Source organism: Trachurus japonicus, chromosome 11 (assembly GCF_045865225.1).
Source record: "Trachurus japonicus isolate A0001 chromosome 11, Traja_1.0".
In the NCBI taxonomy this organism is placed as follows: Eukaryota; Metazoa; Chordata; class Actinopteri; order Carangiformes; family Carangidae; genus Trachurus; species Trachurus japonicus.
The window spans coordinates 19,108,595-19,133,869 of NC_140917.1; positions in this window are offsets into that span (position 1 = coordinate 19,108,595).

The following is a 25,275-nucleotide window of genomic DNA, read 5'->3' on the forward strand; positions in this document are numbered from 1 at the left end:
GTCACTTTACATGGTGCGTCCTGGGCTGTTTGCACGGTGGCGCCTGCTTGTATTGACCTGGACAGGAAGCATCGGTGAGGAGGAGGAGAGAGAGAGAGTGAGAGAATTTGTCACCATTCTTCACTCCAGAGTTGCCGTTCACCTTGGCTTTTTTAATAATAATGATACAACTCTAAAGTGAGGAAAGACACCTGAGAAGGTAGTGGAATGTGTTTGTGAAAATTTTCACACTTGCTCATCCCTCAACTTCATTCAAATGTACAGTCAGATTTAAGTGTGTGAAGACAGAAATCCAAGTCTTGAACTTTTCCACTTTTTTCAATTAGTTTACCACTTTATGGTGTCCTTGAGTGTTTAGAAAGGCGCCTACAAATAAAATGTATTATTATTATGGAACCTAGATTTAAAAAACTAGAAACTAAAATTAAGTGTCCACTTAAATAAACAACACCCCCAAATAAGTAGTGTCAATTAAAACTTTATTGTTTTTTATTATTATTACAATTATTTGTGCATCCAACTTTACCACCTAGACAGACTGCAGCCAGTCTTACATTAATCTGTGTCACATATTGCCGATATTAATTAAAACATTTTTTTAACCTCAGTTAAAGCTATAGGCATGTATCTTTGATATCAGGCTACTGGTCTGTGTTGTGTTGACAGTCACACTTAGTTGTTTATTTTAAGAGTCAAGAAGCTCAGTCTTTCTGTCATAGAGCATTGTTTAAATTTTTTTTATGCTCATTTAAAATACGTGTAAAGACACAAGCCTTTTTAAGGAAAGTAAAGTAGTCTACTCAGTGGTTGTTTACTTACTGCTCACTTTGGAAATCACCTTAGAGTGGAGGGATTGCAAAACATTTCAGTGGATTCACATGGCAGGCAACGTGGATGAAGAGTCTCTCTGTTCTGACTGACTGTGGGAGGGGCAGGGGGCTTTGACTGGTTCAACAGTGACACTTGCAGTTGCAGAGCTACTGAAAACCTCACCAGTGCAGGCAGTTAACATTAGTCTAAAAAGATAAATTGAGAATTTACTGAGTCTAACAGCCATTACAGACCAATCGATAAACAGTGGGAGTGGTTTATGATAACATCATCTGCTGGATTATGAATTTGCACTCTGTAATGATTCTCAACTTCTCAGTGTTGTGAACAATTTGAACTAGGGGCTGAGGATTCACGAAATCTCACATTTATTGGTTGCAGGCTTTTTTATCGCCATTACTAGGCGGCTTTTGTTGTATAGTAATTTTTGTAATTTTTTCTATAAAGCTCTTGTGTTTTTCCAGTTTGAAAACCTGTTGTGAAACTCAAAAACGGCCCTGGTCTAGTCAGGTTCATGTTTATTTATCATTGAAGGAGACCACATATTACAATTTCTAGTCCGTTAAGATGATCCAATCATTTTTGTTTTACCCCCATTAACACCTCTAATGCAAGGAAATGCCTGTTGAGTATTACCGGACCACAATCAGCAGAGTGACATTTATGGTCTGTGAGGATAACCTCCCACAGTTACAGCTTTTAAACACATGTGTTGTGTACTAGCTGCTTGGTACTGGCTGTCATAATGTTGTGTCATTTCAGCAAGTGGGAAGTATAATTAGGTATAATTAAAACAAAATGAACAGGGAAAAAGCCATTTTGTAACTTACTGTAGCCTAACTGCTAATAAAGCTGTTCTTTCTTTGCCCATTTTTACAATTGCCAGGTAGAAATACTGTCCACAGGACAAAATGAACAATCAGCAAATCAGTGGAATAAGATAAAAAAAAAAAAAGAAATAAAGAAAAGGAAGTTGTATATCGCAATACTTTATCGCTGATGACATCAAAAAGTTCAGCACTGGCAGTTTTTCTTGGTTGTTCAACTCTACAGGAATTTTATGGATGAAAGGCACTGACGTTCTGTGAATGTACTGCTCTTCCTTTTTTACTTGACCATATAATACACTCACCCACACTCACAACCCTAACACACCAGTTGTCGGTATTATCTATCTATCAATCTTTTATAGCCAAATTGGCAAATGGGTTCTTGACCAGGCTATACATTTTGAGATATAGTCAAATATGTCAAAAGATAAAGTTATTTCAACCTAAATCTACTATTTGCTATTCTAATAAAAAGCCTTTATTAGGATAGTCTTTTTGAGAACCAGCTGTTAACAAGGGCATGAAACAACACTGCCCACCACCTGTGTGAGTGTGTCTGAGACGGGTATAGCCCTGTGGTACAAACTGTAAAACAGTATCTCTCTTTTTAGGATTTAGTTTTAGATCTTTTTGTTGCATCCATAAAATATACGTACTTCAAATAAAATCAGCTTCATTTTGTACTTGTGTTTTGCTCTTTTTAACTGGTTCACATGCTGACAAACTAGCATACACTCCCTTTTAATGTACCCATTACATATAAACTCAAAAATAATTCACTATTACTTATTACTTGATTCTTCTATTATAGGTCTACTTTAAGGCAATCAAACATTGCAAAAATCAAACATCTTTCCACACCTACAAACAAAATAATGGAAAAATGGTCTCATCATCTCAAAATGTATTTTTCTCTTACCCTGCTCTGCACACCTCACACCCTCTCGACTCCACGACTCTCCGCGACTCAAGGACAAAGAGGGAATGACTTCACTGTTTTGCCGTTGTGTGTCTTGTGTTTCTGGGGCAACAGGGAGATTATTACTGCAGCAAGAGCCCTAGGTGCTGCTGGTGATGCCAGATAATTATGCATAAACAAACGAACCTCCAGAATAGGTGTGCTGCCAAGGCTCTCAGGCCATATCAAATGGCAGAAAATGAACCAATAAGGACACAAAATCCGCATATGCATAATTACAATTTTGGATCAGTGGTCAAAAATATACAACTGAATTATTCTGAGGCCTTGGCACAATTTCCCTTTTTTTGTCTTTTTGAAACAAGGATTTGCTTAAATTGCTGTTGATTGCAAGTGGTGGCCACATCTCCTCTTACATTACAGTTAACAGGCTAATTCTCAAACAGTCATTAGGTTTAATCCAAGTAATGTCTCCAGTACACTATAAAACTATTTGTTTTTATATTATAGCGTTATGCCTGCATATTAATGAAAGCTGTACACTCTGTAATCATTAACATATTTTTTTCAGTAAAAAACAAAAACACATGAAGCAACATATTTGACCCAGAAATGTAATCCAAGTGAAAATCATCACAGTTTTAAGCTCTGGGGCTGCCCTCGCTGTGCTTTTAATCTTAGGGAGCTACTTTAGGCCAATTGCAATTTAAGACAAAGTCACACAATGTATTACATAGACATAAGTGCTCAAGTTAAAGGGGCACTATGCAAGATTTTGTACCTTAATTAAACAGCTTCGGAGTAATTGTGATGGTTTAATGACTTGTTACAGGGGCAATGGAGGTTCCCTGCCTCCCCCCTAGAGTCTCATGGCCGAAAATGAACCTTGCAGGATCAGCATCTCCAACCCGGTGTCTGTCTTGTCTCACAACAAACATGGACTGCTTTACGGCACTACGACACAAAACACGCCCCGTAATCCGTAATATAGTTTCCCACCTCGGGAGACATCCCTCCATGCAAAGCCTTCTCGCCGGCTTCCTTGAAAACAAATCCACATGGCCGGGGGGAGGGAGAAGTAAAAATATGCACTCCCAAACTGTAGGGGGAGCTCAGTATGGGAAAAAAAGCGTTTTGCCTATAGTACCACGTTAACTACAAATGTGCTTTTTGGCTTTTTGGATGTGTAACCGCAAATGATAAAAGCTCTTCAGAGTTGATATGTTCTAGTCATCTAACAATCAAATGCAACATTACAATTCCAGCTTAATTTATGCAAAAATCTGCCATTTGCCTTTTTCATGTTTTTACTGGCAATTAAGGTCTCACAGTGTGCAGGAGTGTTTAAACCTGTGAGTCAACTGATGAAGCTGCTGTGAAGTGCTTGTTAACAAGTGATTTATGAGTCTGGCTTATTAATGTGAGATTTCATTGATTTGTGGAAATTGCCCACCCCCGGTTATTGTGTGCTTTTCACAGTAGAAGTTGGGAGGTTGGTAAAAACTGATTTACTTAATGTTTAATGAGTTTTGTTATAAATCTTGCAGTCACAAACACACACTTGTGAGGAGGGAGGATGATGCGGTTGTACAGTACATCCTCACAGACAGCCAGCCAGTGGAGTGGAGAGGTTTGAAACGGCATGAGAAAACCTTAAAATCATGTCCCTCTGCTGTATACCCTGCAGTTTGTACCCCCCAATTTCCCTCACGGACTTCATGCTTTCTTTGTCCAGAAAAACTCTTCCCCTTTATCGTAGCGTGGGAGATCTCCAGATAAACCAAACGATAGGCGGAGAAGGACCCGCTGGGGTGTGGGATTGCTTGTAGAGAAGCACCCGAGCGCTCGTCTGCAGGATTTGTTTGACTCGGGTAATTGAAAGTGTTTTAAACTATTATAGCAACTGGAGGGCTTGTTTAACTGTCGAGCTGCCAGTCAAGCGGGTGGGCCAAAAGCCCGAGCCCGTCAAGGCCTGTCAGTCAATGGAAACGAGAAGTGTCGGCTTAATGGATTTCTCCACACCGCTCTGTCTACGCACCCAGCAGACCCAGGAGAGAGGGGGAGGGAAAAAATAAAAATCAATACATTGTCATGTGTGAGTGTGTGAGCCATCAAACGACCAGGTGGATTGGAACTGTATTTGCCTGTGTCAATGTTGAGATGCAATACAGTCAGGGAGTGAGCACGAGGCGTTGGTTTGTGTGTGTGTTTGTGCCTGTGTGTGAATGCCTTGCCTGTGTCTCTTGTACCTGTGTATGAGGGCGTGTGTTGTAGTTGTCTAAGAGGAGCAGGCTTTCTGAGATAGACAGACGTTCTCTGCTTGTCTCCAGAGGCTTTTGTTGTGATTTAAGGTGTAAGAGGGGTCACATCACCCTCAACACAAGTTTGTTTTTCATCTTGTAGTCTCTCCACAGGTAAAAAACTGTCTTTTGTCTGTATGTCTGTTCTGTAGTTTTCATAATATACACTCATCAGCACAGACCAACGCTGTTCAATATCACCTGCTCAGTGAACAAGCCTTGTTTATAAATATCTGTATGACTGTGTCTGTTTGAGGTCAAATATCCACAGTTTTAGCAACAATTAGTTGATAGTGGGAACTGTTCCAATAATCATTTTATTATAACATCAAGATTGTGTTGGTTTCAACTTCTCAAGTGTGATGATTATATGTGATAGAAAGCTGAATGTATTCTTTCATTGTTGGTTGAACAAGTAGTTTGGAGAAGTTAATTTTACCATTTTATTATTAGCCATTATTGTTAATTTAGATAAAATGATAATGAAAGTAATTGTTGAGGCCCAGTATACAGTGTACCAGGACAATATATGGTATTACTTATATTATGCATCTGTTGTATGCTACTTGTAGTTTCATAGAACCCAAGAAGACTTCTTTAGTAATTATAATTGATTTGTTTTGTCTGACCAGCAATCCAAAACCCAAAGAGTTTCAGTGAGTTTCTAAAAAAAAAAACAGCATTGTCACATTTGAAAACTTAAATCGAGCGACATCTTGGCATTTCTGCTTGATGATGAAAAGTCAGTCAACTTGATGAAATGTTGAGGATTAATTTGCTATTGGTTGAGTGATAGCTTTAGTTGTGTTTGTGGCTGATCATATGTGCGAACTTTCCTTTTTACTAATCACATATGACCACACAGAGGACAGCTTTACTACACTTTAGAAATAGCAGTTGTGCATGAGGTAATGTTTGATGTCAAAATGTCACAAAATGCTGTTGCTTCAAAGACGGTGTTAATAGAGGCCATTTCTGCCTGACACCGCACTGAATGATTGCACTCATTAGTAGCAGTGATATGTGTTACTAACCACAGAAATGTGAAAGGGAAGCCTACAGACATATCTCACAGTTAACTATTTTGGATCTGGTCTTTAATTTCCCAAACTTGCAATCTAATCTCAGCTGAGGACAGTGGACGGCTGATGGATGTCTCTTCACTTGTTTTCACAGACAAAACACAAATAAACATTCACACGCATGCAGACACCTTGCACACAACGTGCCCCCACCCTGCGAGCGCCTCAGAGATATATTTATTTTATCATTCCTAGTCTTGGTCGCAGCGAAAGGCTGTCGTGGCACGTACCTTCGCTACGTCTCAATACCACCTTGTGTGATTTATAGCCAGCAGATCCGGGCTCCAGCGCCATCATTTTTAACCGCCCTGTCTTTTATCTCCACCATATGATCATATTAACCACCGCCAAAGACTAACACAAGGCAGAAGGAGATGTCTGTGTTGAGCTAAACCAGACTACCCTCTGAAAGACATCAAATCATTCCACCATGTTGAGAGCGAAATGTGGTAATTACTTGTAATTGGGGCTTCAAATTTTTCTCTCGCTCGTCCCTCTTTTGCTAAATTGGATGATTTCCTTTTTTTTCCTCCTCTGGCGGGATGATAGATACCTCAGAAGGTTTTGAGGGGGGGCAAAATTGAAAACAGTTTTTGTTCCATTTTGAAACATATTATTGTTGGTGTTCTTCTCTTTCATATGCTCTCACACACACTCTTCTGCACTTCCTCAAAGCTTTGATTCATTTGAAAGCATTATTATTATGCTGTTAAATTTTCTTTTATATTGCTGCCGTTTTATTTATTCATGTGTGTTTTTGCGTCTAAAATGGACACAAAGACACTCAACAGTCAGTGTTTCCACAAGTATCTCCTAACAGGATGGATTCTAGCAATAAGACTGCTAGATATTTGTAAAGTTGAGTGCACTAGCCGTGTGCTCTCAGTGTGGATCAGTTTAGAAGTGGGTGTAGCGTAGATCCTGTATTTTATAGTGTTTTTTCTTTTTTATTCTTCTCCGTAGCTGCACCTTAACGATTGTTTTCGTCATCTTTTAATGTTTGGATTTGTTTTGTTTTTTTATTAATCAACCATAATTCTGACCATAACATGTCAGAAAATAGTGAAAAATTCCCATTGCAGCTTCAGTGGTAGCCTGATGAATGAGTTAGGCTAAACGTTACTGAGGATCATTGCCCATTATTTGAATGTAGGTTGTCCAGAGTACGCTGAGCTATAGACATCCCCCTTTTCTTCAGTCTTAACATTTAGTCATCACACTGTAGTGAAATACAACTCTAAGATAATCACTGCTTAATCAGGCAATCCTCACAACTTGATGAAACATGACCCAGAAAACATGTTGTGTTAGTGGTAACATCTTGTACCAATAATTCCAGTTCTGTCTGAGCGAAGCCAAAGATGGCCAACAGAAAGTTTTAATTATAGTAAGTCAAACAACTTATTATGACGCACAAACAGATGGTTTGGAATTTGCAATGCATGAAATGTACATAAACATTTGTAATTACTGTGAATGTGTCCATGTTTTAACGCATGCATAAATAATCAAATTATTTTACAGGATTTTGAAGCAGAGTTGGACACAAACAAATGGTGCACTGCCCATTTTCTCATGAAGGCCAAAAAAAAGAGACAAGAAAATGTGTAAAATGGGTAAAAAAAAAAAAATGAATGTGTGGCAAAAAGACAGAGAGGAAGTTACAGAGCAAAAGGTTTGACATAGTGCTGGAGGAGTATTTCCTTCTTGTCTGACTAAATCAAGTAGTGTTGTCTCAGCAATATTTTAATCGTGCTGTAGCATGGAGTTGCTGTTGTTACTACATGTGTGTTCCTCTGTTTCACACACGCACATGTATATTAACACACACGCACACACAGAGGATTCTTCTGAACAACTGACCTTGTGTAACGTTTTTAGATTATAAAGCTGAAGCTGGATAGGGCCAGACACTGTTCTGGGCTGGTGTGAAACTAATAGTAATGAACACAGAGGTTCTACACTGAGTAATCCAATTTGACCTTGTCTATGAGATGACGGTCCATTGAATAACATTCTTCTAAGTACGGCTCTGGCAGAACATCTCATGACCCACTTTTAGGGTCTCAGCTCACCAGCTGAAAAACACTGCTCAATGACATTCAAATTGGCTGTGGAAAAAAGAGAGAGCTAAAGACGACAAAAAGACTCAACTTTGTAAAATCTCTGTGAATGTAGCACTAAAGCAGATCCCGTTTATCTCATCTAATATCCCTCTTTGGATGCTGTGATGATAAAAAAAAAAAAAAAAAGTTAAAAGACATGTTCAGAATGGCAAAGAGAGAACCCCCTTCAGAGGAAATGGGAACGGCTCTGTATATTTGATACACCGTATGGCTGTGTGGACATCATCATGTCTCTCTCTCCATATGCTCAGTCTCACTTTTTCCTCACACTGTATGACTGTGTGAAGCTGAGGGTAAAGAGCCCACTGTGTGCTGCCAACAGTGGAGACATCAAAAGGGGCTATTTGGCAGAAGTTGGGGGCCTGAGCACATAGGATTGCAGCAGGAATAACACAGGGTGAGATGTTATTATTACAGGGCTGATTTAGGACTATTATGGAGAAGCTCTGTGGGGGTTTCAGTGCTAACCACTCTGACACACGCACACACATGCACACACAAAAAACATACATCATTTACATATGTACTTCACTGGTGCACATTTCATGAGAACAACTTAGAAAATACATATGACAACCAAGCATATGTTGTTGGCTTAGATTCCCAGTATGGAGGAAATGCTGCAACACACACACACACACACACACACACACACACACACACACACATATATATATACATACACATGACTTGGAGGGAGATAGATTTGTACACTCAGAAGGGAGGGGTGTGAGGTTGTTTGACGACGAGTAAATCACATGTGACAGAATCCAAACTCAGCCGAGGTGTGTCTCTTGACACGGTGTGATGGGGCGCGCCCTAATGCATTACTGTCCACCAAGGCTTTGTGTATGTGGACGCCCATATGTGTATGTGTGTGTGTGTGTCCACGGCTGTGTGTGCGTCTGTGTATGAATCTGGGCCCTCTTTACTGCGATGTTGTGAGCAGCCAATCATTTCTTCCAGTCTAATTAGCACACATGTAAATTCAGGGTAACCGTGGAGCTCATCCAGGGACAACCAACTGCGACATGGCAACTGTTCACCATAAGGGGGGGGTGACCATTTGTATGTGTGTGTGTGTGTGTGTGTGTGTGTGTGTGTGGTTCAGTGAGTTTACACAAGATAATACAAGCGTAAGAGGGGTGTCCACCGCTGCTGACCAATGACGGCCGGTCTGTGTTGTCACAAGTACTTGTGTTGGACCCCCACTGCCAGTAACTGTATGACTGACCGTCAACCACTGACCCTGTTCTGGGCACCATCATCACCACCAGCAGCCACCCAGCGCGTTTCACCCTCTACTACGTATGTCAGACGCACTGGACACAGACAAACAAAGCTGGATTTGGTCAGAGGAAACATTATTAAATGGTCAAGGAATGTGTCACGCGGGCTCCAAAACTGTTGAACTACACGATTATAATGTCATGATTTTCAGACCATTAATATGGCTATAGAGCAAGCTAGGAATTCAAAGGCAGCCTTTGCTGGTCCCTTCTAAAAAACTGAAACTCCTCTTAAGATTGGTTCCACTATAATAAATTGCACAATTCTTCTCTATTCGAGACACACACAGGGCTCGGAGTGGGTACATATCACACCTGATGTAACACGACATTGTTTCCTCGTTGGCACCTGGGGGAGGGGTAGGAAAGGATGGATCAGAGGGGATAACGACAGGAAGAATAAACACATGAATAAATAACAGCAAAAGGCAAACAGAGCCCAGCCATCAGTCCGATTTGGCCGAGCCTTGTCGCTCGCTTGTTCACTCACAGCTGGGAAATTCACGGTAACTTGGTTTGGTTGAGGAGGGGGAAAAAAGTCTCTCCGAAATATTGGGCTCACCTCGGTGTCGGCAGCAGCCAAACGCTTGTGGCAGATGTCAGCGTTCAGGCTTTTTCCCCTCCCTACAGTGTTGGACTGCAGCAAAGAAGGAGGTTCATGGTGTTGTGTGTTTGTTTGTATCTACTCACTTTAGCCAATCTGCAGTATTTTTATATGTAAGTGTATGTGGTCGGTATGAAATAGGTCAAAAAGGGACAGATGAAAAAAGAAAATGCTAAACTCACAACTAGAAAAGGTCTGTTGTTATGATGGAAAAGTTGAAATATTTTGAAGTGACAGTCAAAATAGAAGCAGTGAGTAAAGTTGAAATTAGAGTGGAACAATAAACGTCACCACTGATTAAATCTAAAACGTTTAAGTGTACGTGCTGTAGTCGTATCACTTGAAGTGACAGTGTTGAAAGGAATTGAAGCTTATTTGAGCTGGTGGTGTCAGTTCAAGTGCCACTGAAAATAATTAAACTCAGTTATGAGTGATGAGAGCAGTCAAACACGACTGAATAGTTTAGTAAAGTAAAAATAAAAAGCAGTTAAATGTTGAATATTAACCTCTGAAAGTGCCTAATGTGTCTAAATATATTAATAAACAAGCCTGCCTCTTAGACAGTTAAACCGCAACAACAATTTATTGTGTAGGAAATAGAATCTCACGCAGGATTTTAGATTTTTCTCCTCTTTTTGTAGAATGATTTTTTAAAAGCAGTCCCTAAAATGAGTTACCTTTAAGACCGACCTCCATCAGACAACCATCAACTTTTCACTCTATACACGGTCAGCAAAAAAGTACAAGTGCATCATAGTTGCAGTATATGGCGATAAAAATATGAAGTGCCTCTACAAGAGTCTGCCTGTCCTCTGTGAAGGATTTATGTTATGTTATATGGAAGAGGAACAGATTAAGGGAGAGGGAGCAACACAACAACATTCAATCATGTAGACCCTGATTCTCCTATTGCAGATTACACAAAATGTGTGTATGTTCATGTTATCAACATTCATGTTCACAGGAAGAAACAAGCTTTTTCCAGGATCTGCTCGACAGTTCAGGCACCATGTAACTCCCAGAGGAGAGCTATAGGGATCTGTTTCTCTGGGCCTATCTGTGCACAGCAGCAGTAATAAATACACATCTTATATGTGTGTGTGTGTGTGTGTGTGTCTGCATGGCTGACTCAAAACCGACCCTTTGAAGTGTAGTAACGATGAGGGGAAGTTAATTACGTCCCATTATGCAGGCTGGGCGCGACCATGCACCAGTTAAGGCCATGTTTTTCCCTTTAATTAACTAGAAAGCCAAGCGCTCGCCTGTCAGCGAGCTGCTAAAAGAGCATTTCAGAGGAAGAAACCCTCGGGGCGCTGATGAGAGGGCGCTACGACTGGCCACATGTTAATGGCGAGGTGTTAGCATCTTAAACCGCGTTATCACTCGCCACTCTCAGTAGTCTTGCGAAAATGTGCAAAGGGAAATCTCGGGGATGGTCTCAAGGGGAAAACTAGCAAAGCTCCTTGACTTTGAGAGTTGGTGCTGCAGCACTACAAAGTGTACAGGACTGGGGGAAGTTAAGGAACTTTTTAAACTGCTTTAAAAAAGCAGTGAAAGTGCCTGAGCGGTAACTTCTTAATTAGAAACTCCCTCAGATGGCTCGTGGATATGAAGTCCAACTGGAGAACTTTGGAACCTTGATTTTCATCTCCAGCCAGAGTTTAGTTTCTCAAGTGTGACACCCAGGTTAAAACCTGCTCCACCGAAGCTGCAGATAGATAAATGCTCAGATGGTGGAAGTAAACAATCTTTAAAAAGTTGGTCATACTTCTATTTACCCATCTAAATATGTGTTTTGGAAGGAAAATATTTTTTAAAAATTTTGTCAACAGATTTTGAAACTGACCATTTAAAAGCAAATACATCTTTCACATCCTCAGAACACGTTAAACTCATCGTGTGTAATATTATATAGAAAGGTCCAAAATCTTATAGTAAAAAAACATTTTCTTTTCTTTAGTTTTTTATCCACTTGCTTTGGTAGATGACTTTATGGGTATCTAATGTGCCAACATTTGACATCCATTGTGAGTTTGATTATGGATCGTTTTGTAAATAATATTGCTGAGTGAGTAAACTGTAACTGCTAGTGATCATCAGAATTAACAACCTGTCACCATTTCAGTAGAGGCTGAAAATAAAGCAGCCTCGACAATATGAGAAATCAAACCCTCTCTTACTCCGACAGCTCACAGTTGTCAGCAGACGAGGACGACTTGTAGACGTAATTTGAAGTCTTGAACTGTCAACAGCTGAACATCTTGTTTCGAGGACTTGAAACTTCCGCATTCACCTCATCGCTTCAATAACTGTAATTGAGCATTGTTTGCCATGTACACTTAAGATTATTCACATTTGGGCCCTGTGATGCCGGCTGCATTAGGTATGACATGATTGCGAAGAATTAACTTGTCAGGTGCTCCTGGTGCAGGTAACTGAACTGCAGTCTATTTAATTGGTGTGTGTCTGTCTTTTCTGTGTCTGTGCTCAGTAGGATAGCAATAGTTGCAGGGAAGCATGTTTCCAAGGCGAGCAATTAGATAGAAAGTGACAGCATGAAATATGATGATTACTGTTATACAACAGGCACATTTATCGAAGTGAAAAGATAACTGGGATAACTGTGTTTCTTCTGCCTCTGCTGTTATTCTGGTCACTATGTAGTACACTTTATTCACTCAGTTAATACTCTGACAATTCTCAGTCTTGTCTCTTCCCTTGTCCTAACTGCTAATATTTTGCCTGATATCAGGGACATTACAAGTCTAATATCCTCTGACAGTTTTTCATAAATATGTTTTTTTTATTTGCTTAAGTTTGAAATTGAGTAATGTTCAACATAATTTAATGTTGGACACAATTAAATCCAGTTAATTCACTGGATGGTATTTTCATTCCTACTCATCAGTAAGGAATTATTCCTATCTTAGATGTTTACAGTGGAGAAAAGAGAGCTGACCTACTGCCACGGATCATTATATGAATGAAGGCATGTTTTCCCCAACACATGTGCCCTGCTGAAGATGAATACATAATTCACAAAACCTTCATGCAAGGAGGTTAATTAACATGAACCAAACATGCAAGCATTGCCACTTACAGTACTGTGTACTACCAAAGGGTGGTGCTAACCACAAACTGAATTAATACACTGCTTCACACGAGGGTGTTGAATTCCTTCACTTAAAATATATGGTCACAATAAAATATATATGTATTTCAAATTTATACACATTTATATGTATTGTCTGGTGTTTTTTTATGTGATTTAGCAGCAGGAGATTTAGCACACACAAGCACACACATCGTTACACACGCACTTTTTCTCCCCCTCTCCACACATATTGACCGGTCTTGGGGTCAATGACTGTGCAGATGACAACTGAGTTGTTATTAATGGCCACTGCGTTCCAATATCTCCGTATCTGTGCTGGGAAAATGGTCTGTAGCCTGCCCACACTCCTTCCCCCACACTGGGCTCCAGCTGTCTGGCTCCACTGTGTAAAAAGATCCAGGCTTGTCTCTCTTTTTTATCCCCTCATAACCTCTTAAAACCAAGGAGAAGCAGGAAAAATCAATATTAAAAATGCTCCTGGAAGTTTCCAACTAGTTGATAAATGTTACGGGAAGTCGTTTACAATACAGCACATTTACTAAGTGTTCGGTATCGTCCAGTGGGCAGAGGAAAAGTGCAGCTCAGTGGAATCTTACAATTAAGTTAAATTGCAATGTTATTTTTAACAGTGACCATTTTTCCTATTTGCTCCCCGTTCAAACTTCTCTGGTAGTATTCTGCATAAGAGCAGGAAACACAGCAAACAAATTCTGTCAAAGCAAATGATAGCAGCAGAAATGAGGGCAGCATTTGATTGTGTGTCCTGGATAGAACAAGAAGAGTGTTGAAGCAGGAGGAGGGTCTGCAGCTTCACACTCCGTCCGCTTATTGGAGAGCTGTCATCTGTGGCGAAACTCCAGACAGCCATTTTATTCTCCCAGTATTCACAGTGTAGCCTTCTTCTTGCCTCTTATATCTCATGGCACCAGCCCCTCTTCATCTGATCATCTGTAACCATTATGTTGTTTTTTCACACTTCTCTATCCTCTTGTGGCTGTCGGGACGTCTACGGCCCTGTCGCCACCCTGACTGCTGCTTTTACTCTCTGGAGCCTCAGAAATCATGAGGCTATAGTAGCAGTGCATCCTTCTCCTTTTCACTTTATTGTTCATCTTTTGCCATTTCCTTGAGCTCAGCTTTCTCTTTTCCTTCTATACTTAAATTCTTGTTTTTTTAATATGTCATTGTTGTGTTTCATGTGTATTTTTCTTCTGGATTTCCTCCTCGTCTTTACTTTCTTTTACTCTGTTGATACCAAACTACGAGTAACTACTTTTTGTTCTTGTGCCCATTCAATTAAATAGACAAGCCATATATATATTACTGAATTAGGGCCTTTCTGATATGAATTATGTGGGAAGAAAATATCAGGTGCTAATAGAAAACAGGCACCATATCTGTCTTTAATTTGTGTATACTAATTGATGTAAATAAATGTTCCTTGTAGAGCTGAAACAACATGGTGATTAATTGATTAGACAATCATAATGTTTTAAGTCATTTATCATGCGAACACACCAGATTCTCCAGTTCCGGCTTTTCAAATGGAACGATTTTCTGCTGTTTTTTATCCTTGTGAATTAAATATATCGTTGGGTTTTGAGCTGTTGGTCAAGGGGACAGCGAGACATTTGAAAACACCACCCGAGAAATTACACTAGTGAATTTTTTGCTATTGGAAAATCCAGAAGTAAAAGAAAATTTTAATTCATCAGAATTACTGTCAGATTAATTGATAATAATAAAAAAAATACTCACTTGCTGCACTAGTTGCTTATTATCAATCACGGACAAGAAACCTTGGAGAATTGACTATAAAACTACACAAAACTGTATTGTAGCGTGTCAGTTCAAAGATTTGAATGGATTGTGCAGTGAACTAGCACTCCTCACTCCCTCTTAGTCTTTTACATACTGTAGACACACACACACACACACACACACACTGAATCCACAACATCTATTTCTTTGAAATATGCCAAATTAGTGAGTTGCTGCAGAATGAAGGTAAATACAGTTTTATGAATCTTTGTTAACGTTTACTCTCTGAGGTCATCCTTTACAAACATTACGTCTCCTTTTCCACTGCTCATGCATTTTCTGTCTCCTCTCTGTCTCACTAGTGTTTTCCCCCTTGTCAGATTCTCTTTCTCTCCTCACCACTTTGCTCTCTCTCCTCCTTTTAACTCTCCATCTTGGTCTATTCTTTTTCTGTCCCCTGTCCTGGTTCTGTTTCCCTCTCACTCTTTCAGTCCTCTCAGCCCCTATCCCCCACCACACACACACACACAACTAACTCTCAGTCCCTTTCACCCCTCTCTGTCTGTCTCCCTCTCCGGATGGGTTCCGGCTGTTGAGCTGGTGGGGCTGGTGGCCGGTGTGACGGCTCGGCTGTCTGGTGTCGCGTGCGATCAGGGCGGACGTCGCGCGGCGAGGACGATCGGAGCTGAGCGCCTCCGCCTCACCACGGGTCACCTTTCATGGGCAATTAGTGTCGGAGCAGAGGCACGCTCGCAGCTTGTCGGCCCCGCTTATTGTGAAGATCAGCGGCAATCAGTCTCCACACTCCACTCTGCACTCTCTCCCTCGCTCCTTTCACTTCTCTGCCGCCAACCCTCACTCTCTCTTCCTCCTGTCCTTCTTTGTTGCCTCTCTATCTCTTTGAGTTTTCCCCTGATGTGCTTTTGCAGCTCTTTGGCTAATGGCTGCTGTCTGGCAATATGTTATCCGACTGTTCAGCTCTCTCTTCATTATACACTCTTTGACTTATTTGCCACTTCCATTGAGCTAAAATCATATAATGCCGTGAAGTCGCTCCACAACCCAATGCACTTCTTCCTTCTCTCAGCACATTATTTAATTTACTTCTTTTTCTCTATTGCTGACCGCGCAGATGCTTCCTACAGTATGTTTTACTCTCAAGGACTTTTCTCCATCTTTCTTGCCGTTTTATTCTCACCTCATCAATCTGCGGGCATATCCTAGTCAAAGGTTTCTCTTTTCACCAAGCCATCCCAATATAAAGCCCACGAACTTCCTCGGACCCTAGCATTTAAAAACCATTAGCTCTCTGTTGACATTGCTCTGAGGGGGTCTGTCTAAGTTTACTGGAGGTCAGAGGCAGTTGGGTCTGGGTAATATGGTTGAAATTTATAGCACAAAACATGAGCTGCACCACTGTATTAGTTTGCAACATATACATTTCAGTATTGGCATGTGTCAGATAAATAACAAGAAATAGGTGGATTTATCAGGCGCCCATACAACTTTGACAGTAAACTCCTAAAGTCTTGCCAGGAGGCCTCACAATTCATAACCTAAAATATCAGTTACTTTGGTTGTATTGGATTTTTGCTATTGTAAATATCTTCTAATGTTGTGACTAGGCTTCGTTTGCAAACGGCAGTTGAGGTTGTTTTAGTGTTTGCAGTGTAAATGTGTTTCAGAGCTTCAAGCTATAAGAGTTTGCACTAACTGAAAGCAATTTTTTTTTTCAAAAGATAATCGTGTGTGTGTGCATGCATGGCGTGCATATGTGTGTGCATGTGTGTCTACATTGCCTGCAGTTGACTTTGTGCAAGCAGGGTAGAAATCCTGGATGACACCGCGGTGCTGTTTTGTCAAGGCCAGCAGAAGATCCTGATCTGAGAATGACCTTTTCATCTTGGTGTGGGCATATTTGTTTGAGTAATGAGTTTGTCTTGTATGCAAAGTGTCACATAAATCTATTTTTAAAAGCCACCATTTATAAAGTCTCTCAGAATCAGAGCATCAAAGGTAGTTTTGTAAGCTTATAAGCTTTGAAGATTTGCTCCCAGTGAGACACATGCTGCTTTTGATGCATATGGTGCCTGCAAATTTTCATGTTTCACTTGTATCACATGTTTAGTTTGTACATTGTATGCACAGTAAGCAAAGAACACATAACTGACAACAAACACCATCTTTACAGAAATGTACTTGCATATCTCAGTGTCAAATAACAGTCTTATTGTTGTGTTGTTTTTAACATTTTACAGTGGTCCTCTCACAGCTCTGATACCATGTAATGTGTACAGTACAGTTTGGAGATCTGAACTACACTAGGTCTGTCCAAACGTGTGGCTGCCCAGAAACCACAATTGTCAATTCTAATTTTCAGAGGTTTCAACTGCGCTTCCTGTCTAAGCGCATGCATGCACAGAAGCATGCCCTTGTTGCAGTGTAATTATATACTGTATTATATATATTAAACTGCAAGAACAAAGCAGTGCCACAGGGACTTTGTGGTGAAAGTCTTTGGTGTTTTGGTGTGAGCTGATGTTTTTACGTGTGATGTGTGTTGTTGTGATAGAGAGTGAAATGTGAGCACATATGTGATGTCCATTTTTGGGCTGCCACTCTGTGGCCGTGTGCACAGTTATACGTACAGTTCTGTCAGACACTGTACTGAAGACTAATCTGCAAAACTGATTTGATAACTTCCATTAGTTCCAGTTGTTTGCGTGGTAAGCACCCCTTATGTTGACTTTATGTTACTAGGTAGGTTATATGCAAGTGTGTGCAGCAATAATAAGTCTGATTCTTAATATAAATATATATATGCCCTCCATACATACATTATCCTGTGAATTTAGAATCCTTGTGCTGTAACATTTCTGCCATATTGTAACGCCCACTTTCCCACATTCAGCTATAAACATAGAGGAAAAATCAAGGGAAAAGGGCAAGCTCATTTGCATATGGGGGCTTCATTAGATAAAGCTAAGGACAGCGGAGAGTGCATCTTCAGCCACAGTGATGAATAGCTGCTGCATCACAAAGTCGCCTCAAAGTAGTCCTGTCGTAACCCTCATTTGCATCAGTGCCTCTTTTTTTTTATATATTTATTAACTCACTTAATGGTGGACACTTACCGTTATTCCTGTGTCCTCTCGAGAAACCTCTGCTAGTGTTCTGCAATTTAAATAGGCTGCTTTTGATGGTGTTAGAGAGGCTGTGATTTAAGAAAAAAAAAAGGCAGTCAGTTGTGATGAGAATGACGATCGGGAACTTGAATGTGCAGAATAGGTGTTAATTACATGATGTTTTAATGGAGAGCCAGTGGTGCATAAATTATAAGCTTGGATTTTATCATGAGACACATTTCCTCTGAGACTTTTCATGTTCATGGTTTAAACAAATATTAATTTCACGTGCTGAATAATACTGTAGGTTAAGTTACAGTTGACTTAGATTGTCGGTGACATTACTGAAACATATTTACTTTAATTAATTTCATTAATAGTTAGATTAAAAGTGCTTACAAGTGTCGTGTTACCATAATAACATTTTGACGTAAAGGTGTAAACCACATTTCATGACAATTGAAGTAGTTATTGATACACCAGTGCTTTATTCTGTAACTAAGACAAGTCAGAGGATCAAGATGAATGTCTGAGGAAATTTAATGGCAGTGTAGTCTCGCCTTGCTGCCCCCGTGGCCAAAAAAACATAGCCAACAAAGAATTATCAAAAACTGCAGTTCTTCGAATGGCTACTTGAGCCAGGCAATAAGAGCAAGACTATTCCTATATACTCCCATGTAAAATGTCCAACTCAAACATGTTAACCTCATGACGATTGTAAAGCGGGTTATTTTTATATGACACACTTGTGTAGATTTTATTAATACAAATGATGTATAATTGAGGGTGTGTTGCTTTGAGTGATAGTTGGGTGAGCATGTCCTTGCCACAAGCTGGCTCCACACATGTCTCTCCTCTTGATCCATTTTTGTAATAGTGTGGCAGAACAGTCCAGTCTGATCTTTAGAATATTGGTGGCATCATGAAGGCTGCGTCCATCTTTATTTACAGTCTATGGAGGCCACATCCACACTGATAGTGATGCATTTTATTAATAATGATTGGTTTGCAAGTGCTGAAGAGCAGCTGTAGCAACAGGGATGGATATGGTGGTAGGAATATAGTGGAGTCTGTGATGTCTAAACTTCCAAAGAAAACTTCTGATGATCCGGATGAAAAAGAAACTTCAGTTGACTAAATCGACAGGTGGTCACTATATCTGGTGAAATCACTTGCCGCCACAAACTAAAGCTCTCACTTCCCTACCGTGTTAAAGGTGAACTATGCAAGTCCGGTTGATTTTTCTCTGTTTTGGTCCCTTTTTTCTCTACGGAGCTCCCCCTACAGTCTCGGAGTTCATATTTTCCCCGCTGACCCCCCCCTCGGCCATGTGCATTTGCTTTCAATGAAGCTGGCGACAAGGCAATCCGTGAAGCGATGTTTCCCGAGGTGGGCAATGTGAACAAGAGATTACGGATTACCTGGTGTGTTTGTGTCATAGTGCCATAAAGCAGTCCATGTGTCTCGCAAGATGAGACCTAGGACGTTGGGTTGGAGGCTCTGATCTTGCAAGGGTTGGTTTTCGCCCAAGAGACCGTATGGTGGAAGGCAGAGAGCCTCCATTCTCCCTGTAACAAGTCATATAAGTAACCATCACAATTACTCAGAAGCTGTTTAATTAAGGTGCAAATCTTGCATACTGTAGTTCCTCTTTAAGACAGTGTTATACAAGTTCTGTAAGTTAAACTAACAGCTCTTGCAATGTGAAAATCACACCTTTTCAGATTTCAGTTTGAAAACTGATCTTTGTTTGCTTTAGTCTGTACTATTTTCAGCATAACCACACAGACCATGTACAGCTCTTATTGTGAGAGCAATACAGGTTAAGTCACAGGCTGTATAATTATACTTTTGTAGTCATATTACTTGATGAAGCCTAATTAAATGTGATTGTGAGTTATTCTATCTGTAATAATCAGAGAGAGCTTCAATTATCACCTTGAAACCCAACCTCTAACTCTGACTCTTTGATGGTAAAACTATTCGCTAAATACAGAAAACCAGAAAAAAAAAGAACCTCATCATGAAGGTGAAAGATATCAAAGTCTGCCTCTTTAACAGGTGATCAGTGCTGAAGTCAAATACCACAGGAATCTGAAGTTCATACGTTTGGGATTTCATATCTATTTTTTGTTTAAAAAATTAATCTGCTCTCCAAGAAAAAGTAAACAGTAAACACGCTAAATAAATCATATTTTTCTTTTTCCATTCCTCACTGCTCTTTTTACCCTCTCTCTTTTTTATTTATTTTTTTATAAACGGACCCATGGGCGGTTGCGTCTCCCAGGCCTCATGCCATGCTGTCTTTTGAACACAAACCTGTGCGGATGGGCCTTGAACGGCTGTTTCATCTAGTCATCTAGGGCCTGACGAGATTTGACTGGTCCAGTCCCAAGTGAGCCCCACATCTCAGCGGCTAGCCATCACCCTCCATAAACAAACCCAGCCCCAACAACGTCAGATGTTGGCTTGCATTTAAACGATGGTCGTTCTGGGAGGTGGGTGGGTATGGAGGGAGAAATAAAAAATAAAATAAAAAGAACTCAAGAGATCATGAACTGAAACTAGAAAAATAAATCTCAAGAGGATCATTGCTGCCATTTTAAAAATCTGATTATGGATGAGTTTGAGCTGAAATTGCTGAGACACTCATGCAGTATCACTCTCCTTTCTCTCTGTCTTTATTGGTGTTGATATTTTAGCCCTTTTTTTTGTTCTGAGATTTATTGATTCTCTTCACACTGGGAATCAGTTGCCTGGAAAGCTTTTCATTATTTAGCAGAAACACTCATATTAAAGCTATCAATAGGAAACTGCCAAACATTTTGTCTCTGTGATACAATGAAAATGCTTTGAACTGTCTGGTGTTTTAGATCTACATGTCCACTGTTATTGCTTAATGTCAACTCATTAAGTTATGTGTCTACTACTGTATATGAAACTGTTAAGGAGCAGTTAAGTTGATCTCACTGTGCTGACCACTGAACACTGTTCTGACTAGCAGGAGTGGAAAATCCTCCATCATAGATTATGTAATTACAAACTGGTTATTATTCATATAGATGATTCAACAGATGATTTTAGGTTGTTGGACAAAACTTATGAAATTTATAATTATAAGACTGTGATCTGGTTTGATACAGAAAAAAGTGACTTCAGACACAATGTTGTTTTTAGTTTAATCAAAAACATGATCTTTCTCTATGTGCCTTTGAGAGTATACATGGGAATCCAAATCTCTTGTGGTACCTCCTGGTGGAGCTTGTGCAATTCATTCAAAATAACATTTCCTCAATATATAAAACAGGTTGAGATCAGACATTATTGGGAAAATAATTTCATAGTAGCCTATATCAGGTATATCTGAGGGACAGGATTATATGAGACACCCCAGCCTTCATTTGACAGTGACAAGTAGAGTTTTGTCATACATTTGGGGAGAGACAAAGACAAACTCAAGCTAGCATTGTCCACCCCTGATCACACCCAGGTTTCAGTGTCTTAAGTAAGCCTGCTCTGGGCTTTAATAGCCAACACCAGAGCCACTCATGAGCATAGATTGTACTGAGTCAGGTTTGCCTTCATTGTACAGAACCCAAGGGTAAGGCTAAGCCAGCCTTCAGGACTGCAGTGCTCTAAATCTTAAGTACAGGTCTTTTTGAAAGGAAGAGAGAAAAAAAACCTTCCCAAGAGCTTGCAGGCAGGACTTTAATTTCTATTCCCGGGCGCTGATTTATTTGATTTTTGAGGAAGTTTTGCTAAGCGGGCTAATGAGAAGCACAGTGCTGTTGAATGATTTAGTAGGGAGATGGAGCACATACAGAGAGAAAGTCTGAAGACAAATTCTCTTTTTATTCCCTAATTGGTGAGGAGAAGAAGGAGGTAGTTTTGCAATAAAAAATGACAATTAGAAGAAGGTTTACTCTACTTGTGCTGTATGTTTCACAATTAGACAAAAAAAAAAAAAAAAACGCAACAGTGAATCATGTCATGTCTTGAAAATGGTCTTATGGGATAAAGATTTTTTTTTGTCTTTTTTCCATTTTTTCATAAATGAGTTTTAGTGTTTTAAATTTGGACTCAAACGCCATGGACCACCAAACAGTGAAACAGGTAAACACCAATTTGTTAAGCTACAGTACCTCTGTCAGTTGAAATTGTCCATTTCAACTGACTTGAATGATCAGTGGCAGGAAGCTAGGCACATCATATACTGTATGTAAAGTAAGGGCCTATCCAGAAGCCTATCATACAACCTCTGGTCAAGGTAAATCCTCATATTGGACATTTGCTACTTTAAGTGATCTGAATTGGTGTATTTTTATTGTACGTATTTTTTCCACTGTAACTTTTATTAGAGGTTTTGAGTCTATCTTTAATGTCAATGCATTTTCATCCTACAAAAAGATTGTGGATGAGACATGACTAGAAATATAGATGATTTTCTGACACTCAACCAGCAGGATGGAAAGTAAAAGATCTGTGGTTGTTGGTGGAGGATGGATGGATAGATAGTTACCTTCAAAACTAATTAACTGGATTCAGGTCCTTGCCCATCTTAAGTTTTCTTATGTGAAGGTTGTTTATCTATTTGCTATTTTTTACATAACCCTCACCACAATCTTAATACCGAACCTTAACCTGGACGATGTTGTTGCAACCCAATTTTTGCAGGTTTTTTTGCATTTCGTCTGTGCGCATAATTGCACACAGTCGAAATAATCACTCTCAGGTAGCCCCCAAGGCACATATGCAATGCTTTGGTACAGAACTACTGTAGATATTCTAGTATTGTAGCCTCTACAAATTTAATTGTGTTGTGAGTTAGTCAAATTAGTGTTTTTGTATATTTATGCTTTGTTTACTGTCAATGTGACTATTACCTTGAACATCTGCATTCTAAATCCCAGCTGCGTGATGTAACACTTGCAGTATTTTTATTTTTATTTTTTTTCTATATGCAAACTTCACACAAGTATGGCCTACCAGCAAATATTTACTCAAAATGACCTAAATCTGGAAACAATTCCACAATGAGGACAGATGTTATCATAAACATTTTACATTACAGTCCCATTACAGTCTGTCCATGATCAAAGTCACATTTCACCTTAGTTTCACATCAGGAAGTATGGCAGAGGAGATGTGACCTCTCAGAAGTGCATTGTGGAATAGATGAGACTGACAAATCTGCCTCTTTAAACCATTTGTCTGTTTTGCGATGAGAAAGCAGTTTGCATCAGTTCTCCCTCTAATAGTCTCTAAATCCTACAGTAAAGTTTAACAGTGGACAGATTTTTTTTTTAAACAGTTTTGTTAATTGCACCCAGAAGATAACAAAAATAACGAAGGCACAAAGGATTATCTTGAGCCCTAAAGGAATATTAGCTTTGATGGAAAATATTTGATATGCATTTTGACAAGAACACTCAAAGATTAAAGCAATTAATGGTCCAATTACTCTGTGAAGTTGAAATGGAAATACATACAATATTGCATTTGTGTTTCTAATGCAGTTGTAACGGATTGGTGGGAATTTATGATTTGAATGGAGGCAAATGTGACGTACACATGTAGAACAAATCGAAATGTTCTGTTGGCAGTAGAAAGTGCAGGTAGACGGGCAATTCTCAAAACAGCTTTTGATTGTAAGTGGATTTGCTGTTCTTCTAAATACGAACTTTGACCCCTTACAAGTGTAGCGGAAGGAGGATTAGGCTCATGTTTATTCAGCATGTGTAACAGCCCCTGGGACAAATCACACTCAAGACTGGCTGTCGCCCGTGGAGACTGAGAGAACCACCTTAGGGTGTGGAGCTAAATATGGAAATTGCAAGACATGCTCCAATATGCATATTCACTAATGTGCAGTTCCTCAAAATAAAAACAGGTCCCTGCTCACACAGTATCCACTGCTCCGGCAGTATTTCACAAATGCCACAAGGTAAAAATTGAAAACTACCATTACTGAGGCATGTTTCATCAATATAAATAAACCTGTCATGTCTGTGTTAAAATTTGTCCTTTTCTATTTTGTCTGTGTGCCTGTAGAGTGACTGAGAGCTGTTTCTGTTTTTTGAGCCTGCCTACCACAATGCTCTGTTTGCTCAGGTCTGCTTAACTGCTGCTGAAGTTGTCACTGTTAATATGGGTTTGTATTCAATCATCCTGTCAGCTTCTGAGAGGTGTGTGAGTGACAGATTTAAGAGACAGCCGAACTGGGGGCTAAACTCAAGGAGTGCGATTTCTTTTCAGTGAACGTAAGATCTCCGACAGACGAGTGTTAGCTCCCGAAAGTTAGACAACACCGTCTGGTCCAGTAAACGCATTGACAGTGATCAACAAAGAAGTCTTGTCTTAGTTTTTTCTTTCTTTTTTTTTTTTTAATTGTCTTCCTGCGGTCTCAAAGATCAACTGCTCACTTTTTTTTCCAGCATTCGTCAAACGCTCACTGTCTTTTTTGTGTGTAAAGCTGTTGAAGTAAATGAGATTTCCCAAAGAGCTCTGTTCGCAGAGAAGCACTCAAAGTGATATTGACATGTTGTCAAGCTGGTGCCTCTCTCTGAGGACGTCTTGGGTTGTTGACGGGCCTGAGCTGCGATCATGATTTTTTCCCCTTCTGCTGTTGAGTAATTTCAGCTTGTCTCCCAGAAATGATTTGTTGCTCCTATTTTTAGTCCGAACTCCAATCTTCCTCAGTCAAGTCAGTCGGAAGTTGTCTAGAACACACCTGCTGTGAAGTTCCTTGGAGATCACCTGTCTGAAATCTGGTCAGTTGAGGTTTTCTTGATTGAGCTGAATATGATGATCATGATGGAGGATTAAGCAGGAGCCAAGGTGAGCTGAGGATTGTTATTTGGAAATTTGACTGAAAGATTGGTGAAAAAAATCTTGCTGTTCAGTGATCTTTAAGCACAACCCTTGTCTTTCTACTGTTGGTAGATATTGAGAGTATCCTCTATTGGTCTATCTCAGGGAATAGCAAAGCACAGTCAAGGTGCCCAACAACACTTTGAAATGCTCAGCTCAGAAATTAGGTTATCAGTCAAAGTACAGACAGCAGTTCCTTGAGGAAGACATGCCAAGACATCCAATATACCAGTGTTGTCCTGGTAAGTTAGTGTCGGGAGAATGCATTTAATACAGCATGAGTTTGCTTGTACCCCTAAGTCTTGTCTTGTTTAGATTTCACAATGTGTGAGGCCTCAACTTCCTGACATTGCTCATCCAATTTTGTGAAAATCTGGACAAAGTAAAAAGTGCAACGTCAAGGTCAGTTTCATTCAGTCATCA